The sequence below is a fragment of the Labrus mixtus genome, chromosome 23, assembly GCF_963584025.1.
Source record: "Labrus mixtus chromosome 23, fLabMix1.1, whole genome shotgun sequence".
Taxonomy (NCBI): Eukaryota; Metazoa; Chordata; class Actinopteri; order Labriformes; family Labridae; genus Labrus; species Labrus mixtus.
Window position 1 is genome coordinate 11074547 of NC_083634.1, and position 14169 is coordinate 11088715.

Below are 14169 nucleotides of genomic sequence, written 5' to 3' on the forward strand. Positions count from 1 at the left end.
AGTTGAGCGCAATCTAATGGGAAAAAAATGGAAAGTCACATTCACAGGTCATTTAATCTCTTTGTTTTGTCATGGGCTGGGCCTCCGGTGCTGCTTCCCTGCCTCACTCTCTCTCTCTCTCTCTCTCTCTCTCTCTCTCTCTCTTGGAAAAAAAAAAAGAAGAGAGCGAGAGAGAGAGAGCGAGAGAGAAAGATCCCTCCTGTTCAGAATGAACAATTCTCCATCTGCCTCCAAGAATTTCCTTTTTCATGCATTTGGAGGGAGCTCGCAGTGATTCTAGGATTTAATGTGTGTGTTCTGAGGAGAGTTCTGGCTCTTGATGGGAACGTAAGAGCAGTTTTTTTTCCCTCTCCTTCCCTTCAGTATTTAACTTTCTGAAATGCCTTTTTTTTTTTTTAGGAGCACTACATCCTCTTGCGTCACCGAGAGCAACCTAGAAGTAGAAGAAATCTGCAGACCTAAGCTGTACTTAGGATCCTAGTCGTACTGAACTGACTGTATGCATGTAGGCCATGATGTCACATTACAGTGTGTAGGCACTATGCACAGGCATGCTGCGTTTGAGTGCAGCTTATGCTGTAGTTACGGTATTACACTGTATGATCTGAGGTACTCGGATGGGGGAGTGAGATATGTGCAGGCTAGCAGAGTCATGGTAGTAAACACTGGCAGCCATACTCAGGTTTTGCATCTCATTTCCTGTATTCCAACAAGATTACAGCCTTGTGGTAAAAGCCTTCTGGGTATCTGAAGCTCACTGGGTTGATGGAAAAAAAAAAAGGGGGGGTGGGGGGGGGTGGGGTGTCTGTTCATTCCCCCCCCCCCCCCCCCCCCCCCCTCCCAGTCTCCCAGTACCATTCATCACATCCCATCACAAGTGTAATGTTTTTTTACTTCCCCAGCTGGAGTGCTTTCAAGTTATATAATATGAAATGACAGGCTGGAGTGATACGCTGTTTGTAGAGAAAACTGACCTGCTTAAAAGAAACGCTGTAACGTGTCATGTTCTTTTTGAGATGAGACGACAGCGAAGGGGGGAGGGGGGGGGCAGAGGAGGGGTTCCTGTAACTGCAAAGGGATTTTTGTTTTGTTTTGTGACTGTGCACCTGACGCCCCCCCCCCCCCCCCCCCCAACCTCATCCTCCCCTACAGCGCAAAGTCTCCTCCCCACTCGTTTCATTGTTGAGCGTCTGTAGTCGTCAGCTGTGCTGGAGGTCACACGGGTGGCAGAGGTAATGATGGAACCAGTGGGAGGTCACAGGAAAGAGAGGGGAGGAGGAAATGCTTTCGGCTGCTTCAACAAGTCTTGACAGAGGAGTCTCATATCACGAGGTGTCATTTCTGTCGTATGTACGTCTGCCTGTCTTCGTTTTTAGTGTCTGCGCCTTATGTCTTTGTTTAACGTCGCATCTATTGAACTGTTCCCTGACCACATTTTGAGAATTCACCCCCAAACCTGGAAATATCTCCCGATTGAAATGCGTGTCACCATCAATCAATTTAGTGTCAGACTTGAAAAAGTTTAAATCCCTCTCCTGCGTTTGCCCCACCTTGACTCCATCGCTGATTATTCCCTCTTACAGGCTGCACTGTCAAACCAGCCTGAAAGCAAGCTCAAGGCAACAATTTGTATTCTTATCAGCTTTAACCACTTGACAAACACTATTGATGTTGCACCGGTGTAACTGCTGCTCCCAAGAACAGGGTACACACTGTGCGACGAGCAGCATCCACAGAGAAAAGACATCGCTTTCCCTCTGAGACCATCTCTGCTGCTGCCTCTCGGGTGAATGCGCTGAACACTGATTTTTACATCACAAGAACAAACGGATGTTTTACCCACAAAACATGTAATTAACACAAAAGAGGGATTATTCCTTTTTTTCTATGAATAGAGTTTAATTGACTTTTATGACATGACTTTCAGCAGCAGGTAGAAAAAGTACAACGGGATGATTCTCGACTGATGCTAATGTAAGAAAGTATTAAATCAGCTGATTTTGGGCACATGCATTCTGTCAGCAGTAAGGTCAGGGTAGAATTTTCAGTTCAAGTCAGCATCACAACAGTAAAGTCCTAACCTGTCGTTTTGACATCACAGTTGATTTGTTGACATCAGTGGACACAAACAAACCCAGAATTTAAATTGCAGAATATTTTTTCAACATCTACTTTCAAAGAAATACAAGAGAAGAGCAACTTGGAGAAAAACCTTTTCAAGGGAAGAAGTCAAGAAAATATCAACACGCATCAGAGCATCTTATCAAGTCAAGTCAGTGGTCCCCTTTCACAGCTACAGCTGTATGACAATGACAAATACATGTCAATGAATCTATTCACTGGCTCTTTCTCACTGTCATAGCCTCTGTTTTTTTTTTTTTGGCCAGTTCAGCATTTTAGTTGCAAAGCAGCAGTAGAAAATGTAATTTACAAGTAACTTGATACATCTCTGACACAGCTGTGAGGTAGTGAGAAGTAAAAGGTGATGTAAAATTAAAAACTCTAACGCTGCTGCAGTTCTTTATTGTTTCCTGTGAAACCCTTGTGGGTTGAAAGTAATTTCAATCTAGAGTGGAAATACAGCATAATGGAAAAAATACTGAACTTATGACTCCTCGTGGTAATTAGAAAATGTAAGCACATTTAATAGCCGAGCTGAGATCGCTCATGGAAAGCATCAAGAAGGTGAAATTTAAAGAGGAAGTAAAAGAGAGAACCAAGTATTTTCAAACCACATTATCTGTTTCATTCATGAAGCTGTATTAGCTGCCGTATGGCTCATGCTAACTTTGCACTCATTATAATGTTGTCCAGATTTTTGAATCACAGCAAGTAAGGTGTGTCAAAGTGAGAATTACTCTAAAGGTCCATTCAAGAGACTGAGTAAGATAACATGACTCAAGACGTAGCTTCAAAAAATAACCAAAACTCCCTTTAAGTACAACAGCTTATCAGTATCAATCAATCAATCAATCAATCAATCTTTATGATCAGTATTAGTATAGAAAAGACATGCTTAACCCCAAACAAAAATCAGACAGATGTTTAAACCCACTGTTACTACTCTTAAATTTCCTGTGAGCTTTAAAACGTAGCCGGTTGTGAAAGAGACACATATTAGTATCAATGTTTCTAAATGGCCGACAAAAAGAAAACAATCCAGAGAGAAGACTGATTACTGACCGCTATAATGTCACTTTTAACGTCTGAAAACACTGCTGGGGTGATGGTTTTCCAAAAAAAAGGGATTACTCTACCCATGTAATTAAACGTCTAGAGGAAGCACCAACACTGATTTATTTGTGTTTACAGAATGTGGTCTCGTGTCCGTCATCATCAGGACAAACTAACTCTACTTTGCTGGCGATCTTTTAAATCTTTTTTTTTCCAAACTCTTCAGTCAAAAAACGCTTTCAAACCTAAACTTTATTGTGTTTCTATGTTCACGCTGGGAGCAGTCGATTCAAACGCCACTCTCAGCTCGTGAAATCATTGAACCGCCCTCGGATAGTGACCATCGGCTGTACACTACTTTTCACAATGCATCGTGGGATACAGTGAGTGGACTATAGTATAGGGTATGATCATGCTCACTCACTGTATAATGCACTATAAGGTGAACGGGGAGTGATTTGGGACACAGCGTTTGTTAGGGATCATGTAGAGTGAGCGGGTTGTTATCGCAGATGGAAAGCCAGACAGGCTGAGCAGAACCCTAAAGGATAGAGGTTCCTTCCTATATCCTAAGACTGTTCACTTAGAAATGCAATAAATTGAAACAAAATATTGATTTGGATTCATATGATTTCAAAAACGATTTACAAAACAAACAGTTAGTTACTAAAGACAATATCAAGGCATACAAATGATGCGCGTCCAGGACATTGAGTCCCAACATTGTTTTTTGTGTATTAAGGACCCACATGTATGTACTGTCTAGCAATAGCAATAAAACAGAGCTTTACAGGACGTTGTAAAGACATCTGCATTTAGCTTCAGAGGGCTTCTTCATCAAAGGCATTCTATCGAAGTGGAAGTCGTGTTTTAGTTTTTGATATCCAAAGGCACAACTTCTATCAGGGATCTGGCCTGCTTCTCCTGGTTTCTCCTTGCTGCGCGGGTAACTGCTTTGACATAATCATGACGTCCACTCCAAATTGGTTCTTAAGAACATAACAATTACATTTTGTGCTTCTAAATTTGAAGCAACTTCTGATTAAATTAAGCTCCAATATACTGTTTTTCTTTCACGATCAATAACCACAACCCTCTCCTTTTGGGTTATTTTTAACAATAATATTGAATTATTGCCAGCCATGCCACCCTCTTTTTTTTTTTTAATAAGCTTTATCTGCATCACAGATCCTCCAAAGAAAAACGCATGAAATGAAGAGTCCTGTTTTCTTACTCTAGATATCAAGTCACATCCAATATCCTCTGACCCCAGACAGACCACAGGCTCCTGACAGAACATTGTTGAAGAACCTCATATCCTTTGTGGTGAAACGGTTGATGTGTTTTTTTGTTTCCATGGTGACCCCCCGCTGCACAGCGCATAACACAATAATGAAAGCCCTCAAAGGCCGCGGGGGCACCAGAATAGCGTGCGTCGTTCCTCAACGTTTCAGCTATTGTGGCACTTGGAGGAGTTACACAACCTGACGTTCACCCTGAGAATGTTTCCTACCCACATCATCTCGGGGCTTTTGAGACCGGCAAAGATTGGGCTCGCTAGCAAAGGGATGACACACGGAATGACAAAACTCCTGTGTCTGTCTGTCAGGCTTGGTCTTTATCCGACTGACATTTGCTGGCTCAGGCTCATCCAGGCTCTGGAGGAGCCAGGGATAAGAGTCAGACACAGATGGCTTTTTCCCTTGCAATTCTGTCTAGCACAAGACTCGGAGAGGGAAGAAAAAATGTTTCCAAATCTTCATCCTGTTTTTACAGACTCTCTGAAATATAATTGCCTCTACAGAAGTATAAGAAACCAGCAAGTCTTCACATACTGCAGCACTGAGAGATTTGTGTTATGTGTTCTTTTGCAGTTTTTTTTTCATTCTGCTGACCCTATTGATGATTAAGGCTTGATAGGGCTGCTACTTCAGCAGAGACGTTGCTCGTCCTCCGAGTGAGTCAAAAGAACAATGCAAGAATGCCTTGTGCCATTTAAAACTGATGAGCCGAAGCCAGAATGAAGGAGGAGAGGGGAGGTGTAGGTGTTAAATTGATTGGCGAGAGAAAAAAGCATCTGCTTTGCAATAGCTTAACAGTTGCCTCAGAAGCCCGCCTGCTATTGTTTCCAAACAAGAATACCCACTTCTGTGTGCCGAGGAGTGTCGCCTTCAGAAGAAATGTGTGAGAGGGATAGAAATGGTTGCGTAAGAAACATTTAGAGACATCTTTTTTTTTTTTTTTTTGCAGCTTTCCAGGACCTTGATCTATTTTTTTTTTCTCTTTTTCATTGCCTTTTCATAGCCGCCTCAACTTCGCTTTTTGTTCTCCAGGCAGTTCAGAGGTAAAACGTGGGCAGAGAACAAAAGACAGGGGGGATGCAGGGCTGGAGTCAGCAGCTGATCCGATGACAGAAATGGCACAGAGGCGAGAGGGTCCCAGGTGTAGTCATGACTCAAGTAGCACTTCAAGATAGGGGGAGGGGAGGGGGGTTGTGATTGAGGGGGGACAGGAGCGGAAAAGAAGCATGGGGGCATCGTGGAAAGTTGTGTCCCTGTGTGACAAGCTGCCTGGTGTGTGCATACTCCCTGACAACAGGAAAAGCAAAGAGACAGGACACCAGACCCCTGTGACCTTCACCAAAGCAAGACAGGACTCACACCTCTGTTGCTGAACAGCAGTGGCATGAGTGTGCATGACTCTGCTTTTGTTTCAGTAAACTTTGAACAGTTAGACACCACAGGCCCTTAGATACAATAAATACTTGCGAGCCGTGAAAGGCAAAAATGCTTTGAAATCTTTTTGTTAAACATTTGTCAGTCTTTTTTCGATCTGCTTTGAACTTTTTACACGTTTAAACATGACCATCATCAGCATATCATGTTTTCATGCTTTGGTTTGGGCTTGTAATACCCACCACTTCTGCTCAGTGTTATACTAAATTAGGCGGGATGGTCATCAGCAATGAATGGAGGCATTGTTCCCTCTTTAGGAACAGACCATAAAGATTATACATCTATGAACTTAATTGAAATATAATTCTCCAAAGCATGACATGAAGGCATGATCATTTAAATACTCACCTTTGTCAAATAAATGGACACAGTCCTAGATCAGTTCTAGTTTACCAAACCCAATTGGTTTTGAGCTGAGCATACTGATGACGATTGTTCCCCTTGGTATCAGGTGACTTTTTATAGAAACAAATCCAGCCAAATGACAAACTACACTTGTCATATTCCATGCATGTCTCATTGCTATTATTTCTCTATTCTTTCTACTATAACTTGCTGATTATTGGAGTTGTCAATCACAAACAAATGGCGCCACCCAGGGAAGAGCTGAATTCCATAATTGGAAATTTGCCCCGTTTTTTAAAAACAATAAAATTATTTCCAGCCTTCCTAATTGGAATTATGCTGATATTTTGGTCATTTATTTTTCCATTTGTGTTGGATTTGAGTAGTTGAGCTTCTCTCTAATATGTTCCCATGTAAGGTTTTCTTCACAATTGTTGATCAGTATTTATCCTGTATGTGGCAGATTGATGGAGGTCGTTCAAACAAAGGCGTTTAACTCAGGAGATTAGGGAATACATTTTCAATCAATCCTAATTGTTAAGGTTAAAGACAAAAAAAAGTTGTATTTTTTTTTTAAGCCTTTATTTTAAAGATAGGACAGTGGAGTCAATAGAGTCAGAAATCAGGGTGAGAGAGTGGTGAGGGACATGAGAGAAAGGAGCCACCTGGGCCGCCTGACCGCTGACCATTTGATGACCCCTCATTTGGCCAGTTACGGCCTTTGATACACTGTTTACAGTCTAAAACAGCCAATAAGAGGCTGAGTTGAAAAGAGATGCTTGCCCCTGTTCTGACAGTAAATTCTACGCAACTGTGCCAATGACTGACATTTGTAGTAGCCAATGAAATTCTCTCAAAACATGGATATGCTGCTTCTATCAATACTATGGGTTGATTTCTTTATGTACACACTAAGGACATTGATTTAAAGTACGAGTGGTTTTCAGAATTGCATTCAAAATATGAATAAGATGATATTCATACCAAGATAGGCTATGAGCAGTGAATTATTTGGAGAAAACAGACAAATCTATGTGGAATTAGACATTGGGCACTCCCATCGAGCTGGAATGGAATGATCCATGTGTTTGTCTGAGACTGGCAGTTGACTGATCGTCTGAGAAACGAGGCGTCGAACATCTCGTTCACACAATCATATTTTAATGTTTGTCCTAGACACAACTGGCAACAGTATTTGCTGTCCAAACATAGAAATTAAGGAACCTAATTTCAAAGCCACACAATTTACTCGTTTAGGCTAGCTATTTACTTTATCAGCAAACATAATGCCCCCTATATTTTATTTTGGAAAGGATCCTGTACGTATTCAAAACATATGTCCCAAAAGTAGTACTCAAATTTGAACAACTGAAACAAGGACCTTATCTTCCTGAAGCCATATCCCCAACATATTCATGAAGATTCAAATGTGTCCCGTCTAATAATCTCAATAAATAGTCATGAAGAGCCTCTATGCATTAAGTAAGAAATTCTCCCCTCAACATTCTGTGCTTACCCTCCTCCAATCACTCTGGATGGCCACTGAGCTCCTGCCGCTCTCTGTTGGTGTTCATGTCAACCAGCTACAGTAAACACAGCAGTTGACAGCTCACAGGTGTGCCACACAGGTATAACAGTTTGTTTAAACCACAGCATCACTGATGCAAATAAAACCCTGCGTGTTACTGAGCACAGCTGCTCGGGGTTCTTTTTTTCCCGTCTAACAGTCTGGAGGATGATCTGAGTCACTCGTCTTTTGAAAAGTGAGTGTGTGGTTGATTTGTCACTAAACTGAACCGACCTGGTTATCATCATCTGTTCCCTGGTCAGAATGCACCCACACTCGCAGGTGGTTTATGTGTCGCACCAACTAATCCGCCGTCCAATTTGTATTTGGTGTTCAGCTGAAGATTTAACAGCAGCTGCTGTTTGAAAAGATGATACTGACAATGCAGAGGAAACGTATTAAAAAAAGATGCATATTTTTTAAACCTGTATCGTAAGATTAGCTTGTTATATAACAGGGCTTGAACTAAAATCCTGATTATACTTGTGTTCTTTCTTGTATAATTTCAGCTTCCTGCCTTTGTCATCATAGTGCATTTCTACTTTGTGTTCCCGTGCACTTAAGTCAGGATCAGTATTGTTGTCACTCTGCCACCCTGCCTCTCCCTCCTTCTTCCCTCTATTCTCAAGCACTCCCCTCACTCCCTCCACAGAGTGACATTCATTAATTAAATATGGTGTACTGCCGCAGGATGTGCTTCCCTTTCCACTATCTCCAGACACTAATAATTACATTGGCATTTAGCTCCGTGATAAGCCGACCCTATGGCCTTTATGAAATGTTCCCTGGGCCCGGATACTGAGCAAAATATAGACTGATGCGAAGACACATATCGATCCATCTGCCTGTCTTCTTGCTTTTATCTTAAGAAAAGAGGCAGCGTTCATTAGCATGGCTGAAGAAGCCAACAACAACACCTGATTTTTTTAAACACCATTAAAAGCTGAAATTGAGCTTTGCAGGTGAAACTCTGCACAAAGGTTGGCTCTGATTAAATCAAGTTAGAGCTGCCGCTGATGAAATAAATGCCACAGGGACCAGTGTCATCTTTGAAAAATACTCTTCTGTATCCAAAGCTTAAAGGTTTCATCTCTATGGTGAAGTGTAGATTTGGGCGGCATCGTACATTGATTAACAGTGAGTCTGCTGATTATTTTTTAATCAGGGGTTTTATCAGCAAATGGAGTCCAATTCAACCTTTATTTAAACTAGGACAGGAATTGAGCTTTCCCTGATTTGCAATTGTTTGTTTATCAATTGTTTGGCCTATTGTTGCAGCTTAATAAGACTTAGAGCTTTTATACTATTTTATACTATACTTTTAAATATTAACTGAGACTTATTCCCTTCCGTTCTCTTTCAATGGTTTATTGTGGGCTCACCAAGTAAAATAAAACAATGTGTGAATCTAACTGTAAGATCAATAATTGGATGGGAATACATATTTAGACTTGTTTGTTTGATTCAGGACAAACTTGTCAAATAGTGTTCTTAATTTTAATCAAAAAAGATCATTGAATATACCACAACTTGTCACATAATGTAATATGGTCATCTCAATAGTATCAAAACTGCATGTTGAGAACGATTGAACCAATGGTTCATCCACAACTTTGCTTTTTTATCAAATCACAAATGTTAAAGTTTTCTATCACTCCCATGCTGATTGGCTTGTTAGATGGACTACTTTTTTAAAGACTACTTTTATCTGGCTGACTGTTTTTGCATTAATGTCTACCACAAAACATTTTTCAAAATTATCTGAAAAATAAGTCCAAGGTAAACTACTTTAAAGTGGAATGTGACTGAGGCTTAATCGCAGAAATGTACAATATTTCCCTCTAACATCCAGAACACTTCTTTTTTGTACAAGCAGCCTTTTGAATAAGCAAAGAAATGTCAGGAGTAAGCTGAAAGTACAGCTTTATCACTATGTTTGCCTTTAAGATTCTGCCTCTGTAAATCCCAGTGAAGTTAGGCAAAAAGCTTTGGAGTATTAACTTTGATTTTTTCCTTTCCTAATGACTTTGCCTCAGGTGGCCTAATCAGGCGGGTACATTGGAAGATTACTTTGTGGTTTATCAGCTTCGGGGATGTATCAATTGATGCTAAAGTCATAATCGCTGTACACACCGAATGTAGTTAAGCTCACTATAACTGTTCACATCTTAGTAAGTTGTCAGCAGATAGACTGCTTAGTTATCTGTTTTCATGTTCCCTTCAATTCCCTTCAATTCCGTTGACTCGGAGCAAAAATACAGATCATTCTCAATATTTGCTACAAATACGGGATATTACTGTATTACCATAGGTATAAAGGACATGTTCAATTGGTACAGGTTCCTGTCAAGTCAATACCAATATATTGATAAGCTCTTGGATAAACTGCTGTTATATTCATCTAGTGTTGATGTAATGTTGACTTATTCAACACTAGCCAAACAAAGATGGCGGATTCCTTCCCTGTATGTTGACATAGCTGCTGACTTGTGGCAGTTGAAAGTTGCCTTACTGTGTGTTTAAATTCTGAGTTCTTATTAGACCGGGAAGAAAATTCACTAATGTGGGATCACCTCTTGAAACTGAATAGAAATGTAGCTGAAAGAATATTTGTTGAAGGTACTTGTGTGCTATGGTTTTAAGGCCTGTGACCTCATACACAACATTCAATAAATCTGTAGCAGTGAAGCTTGTTTGACTGCTTTAGCCACTGTGCCTACTACGTGCTTATAGAAGCCTTTCATCAATTTACTAAAGTCCTGTACGGTATAAGGCTGTAAAACTTTTATGTTTTACCCATAAGACTTACATTTAATACCAAAAAACTATGGGTCATGCTCCTGATCAATTTTAAAATCCCAGTGAACCATGTAACATTTCTTCTGCCTTGCTAATGAGGTTGCTGTTAGCTAAGGAGTCAGTGGCATTGGATGGCTGCAGAGCAGTTTGTAACATTTTCTAACATTACTGAAGTGTGGTTCAAAAATGGTAGGGTAGAGCAGCCAACGACCAGGCTGCTTTGTCCTTCATAATGCATGCCCTCTATGCTCCCCTCTGTTTCCATCACTCCTGTCTTGTTAGTTTAGTTATTTGATAAGAACAGAAAATCCTCTCAGATGAGATGCTGGAACCAGCAACTATTTGACATCTTTAATAGCTAATAACACAATCGACAATCGAAAGCATAAAACAAAATCCCTTCAGAATAAATATCCGTCAAATCAGCTGTGAATAAATAGACTAATTGTTTCTGTTTTCGTACAGAATTGATCATCTGCCTTACCATAAATTGCTGTAGCTTTACAAAGGTCAAGCTTCAGATACAAAGAGCATGTCAACCGCAACAAAAGATAAAAGTCTGACTACTGAATAACAAAGTTTGAACTTCAGCCTTAAACAAAACTGGCATTCAGCTCATTTCCTCTTAGTACACACAGCTGAATTTGTATTCATCTCAAACAAACACATTTCAATTTGGCTTTGAACCTGAGAAATGTGGGGATGAAAGAATACAATAACTCCACAGAGTCATGCCAAGCAATCCTACTAGATTTGCCCCAATAATCCCTGATCACCAAATTAAACTTGAGATTTCAGTCTTACTTGTTTCGTGATTGGTCCGGGCTGGATTTATCGGGGAAGGTTTCACTGGAAAAACCATCTGGGCTTCAAATTGGACCTGTGCACTCGGGGGATTGCATGTACCATTCAGTATCAGCTAGTGCTCTTGCTACCTCGGGGAAATCTGCCTCTGACTTCTATTATTTTGGTCGGTGTTTCCGTGCTCGTCTGTCAGAGGGCCTGAAAGGGGATCACTAGCGAGTCCTTTTCTTTCTGAACAACATGCTGTGCTGCTGTATTTGTCGCTGGCTGGGTTCTTGCAAAGGATAAAAGCTCAAATTGAGTGACAGGGATGCTTAGAGGAGGCAAATTGACATAAGTAGCTGGCGGCTTTATTACACATGTGACTCTCTGCTCATGCATGTGGATATTCTATATGCACACATGCTGTATGCACTCTAATACTGCGTGGGAGTGGTAATATTTTTACTTGTGTAGGCTAGTGGTAATAAATGTCTCATCTTTTTGTTTGTGCGTTTTTCCACATATTTGCAAGGTGATGCATTTCATAACTCCGTCTAGAAACGCAATATTCTCTTGCCAGGTGGATATAAGTGGTATTTGTAGAACTGTGCTTCAGGGACCAGCTGGATCTATCAAATAACATAACACAGTATGTAACAATGTTATTTGATCTATACTGCCTCCTCTCTCTCTCTTTCTGTAAGGCGATATCTCTGCATGCTGTTTTATCCGCTTTCATGTAAGTTGGACTAAATCAACTGGAGAGCTTGTTTGTCAGAAGTGTTGGCGAAATTTCACATAATGTGAGACAAATCTCTGGAAAGTTGAAGTTCAGATACAGTTTACATGAAAAACAATACTGTTACATAAAAGTGATACATGCTTATTGTGCAACTTAACCACCAGAATTTATATATATCACAGGAAATGTACACTTCAGATGTGTATCTTCAATACGTTTTTGTGTCTTTGCTCATATTTTGGCCTTCAAACAACACCTCGTTCCCTTTCTCTCAGCCTGACTTTGAATTGCTAAATTCCATTTCAGTAATGTGGACAAGGCAGAAGCTCATTACACTTGTACCCTGAAGGAGTGGAAGAGGTGCACATGAGCTCCATTCTTACCATGATCGTTAAACCATTGGCAAACAAGCAAATGCGATTACTTTGATGGGTGCAGAACAGACTGACAAAAGCTCAAAACAGACCATAAATCTAACGCTTGCTTTTTAGGAGCTGATAAACTGGATGACACCAAAAAACAGTCTAGCTACTAAGATAACAAACATGGGCAATAAATAACCCATGGTAACATCTATGAATAGAATGATCAGATGTTTAGATTTGAAATGTATTTTCAAATTTCGGGAATCGTAACAACCCAAAAGACTATAAAAGTGAATCTAGTCCACTGGTTGTCAATCTTTTTCTATCATGACCCCCTTAGAGAAGGTACATTTAAGCCCCCCACCCACCTGAATAAAAAAAAGTGACTAAAGGGGAAAAGTTTGAATGAGCAATATGTACTGCAGTCCAAATTCAAACATTAGAGAGAGCTGCCACGACTTGTTCTGAACCTGCTTTTTTCTATTGGCAAGAAGAGGTGGACTCCTCTGATAATAAAAATAAGTCAAGTCGTACAAAGCTAGAAATGAAAATGAGCTTATACTGTACTTCTCACTTCATTTATAGCCTCATTGAACCCTTCAACGACAAACAACATGATGTTCATTTAGTAAAATATGGTCCAATTTAGAGGAAAATCAACCTCAAAGCCAGGTACTTTCATAGCTCTACCTGTGATTGAAAAGTCTTTACCAATGTAACAATGGGTATTCACCATTTTTGTCCTAATAAAGTCACTCTTAGTTACAAAAATGGGGATGGCCAAAATGCCAAATTCACGGCTTCAAAACGGAGGTTCAGAACGAATAATTGTGGTCTTGGCGGTTGACGTTTTTATCGTAACATTAACAAGAACAGAAAGTCCTCTCAAATGAGATGCTGCTATAAGCAAGTATTTGACATCTTTAATAGTTTTTGACTCAATCAATAACAAATCCTAAATCAAAAGTGCTGCAGAATAAATATCTGTCAATCAGCTGTGGATTAATGGACCAATTGTTTCTGTTTTCGTAGAACTGGACTGTCTGACTATAAATTGCTGATTCCTTTACAAAGGTCAAGCTTCAGATATAAAGAGCATGTCACCAGCAACAAAAGATTAAAGGCTGAATACTGAATAACAAACTGTGAACTTCAGCCTCAAACAAAACTGGCATTCAGCTCATTTCCTCTCTCTGCGCACACAGCTTAATTTGTATGCATTTCAAACAAACACATTTCAATTTGGCTTTGAAAAGGCTACCTAAGCACAAAATAACTTTTTTTTTTGTTTTCACAGCACCTGCCTTCTAGTCCAAAATGTCCAGATCCACAGTGTGTGTTTATTAGCTTAGCTTAATTGTGCATAGTATCTAAAGGTCAGCGCCTGCTGTGATGCATCGCTGCCAAAATGGCTTCCAGGGGACACTGTTTCAGATGAATAAACACTGAAAGCTGCACCACCTTCCACCCCTCCATACCCGTCTCACCGCACGGCATCACATTGGGATTTTTCAGGCCTCGCACGAGGTCCTGTGACTGATGGGCATCCACTGGTACGCGCCGCCTCAATGACTTCCATTCCAGCAGGCAAAAGACAGGAGATTAATTCGCATGACAATTTTTCACCCCCTTTCTTCTCAAGGATTTTATCCAGAA

The 14169-nt window shown here is 40.4% G+C and overlaps 1 protein-coding gene across 1 annotated transcript in view; it reads left to right on the forward strand.

Annotated features, from left to right (window-relative positions):
* LOC132958319 (glucosidase 2 subunit beta-like) overlaps positions 1–14169 on the forward strand; it is a 130311-nt gene that overhangs the window by 30930 nt on the left and 85212 nt on the right. The window lies entirely within an intron of this gene.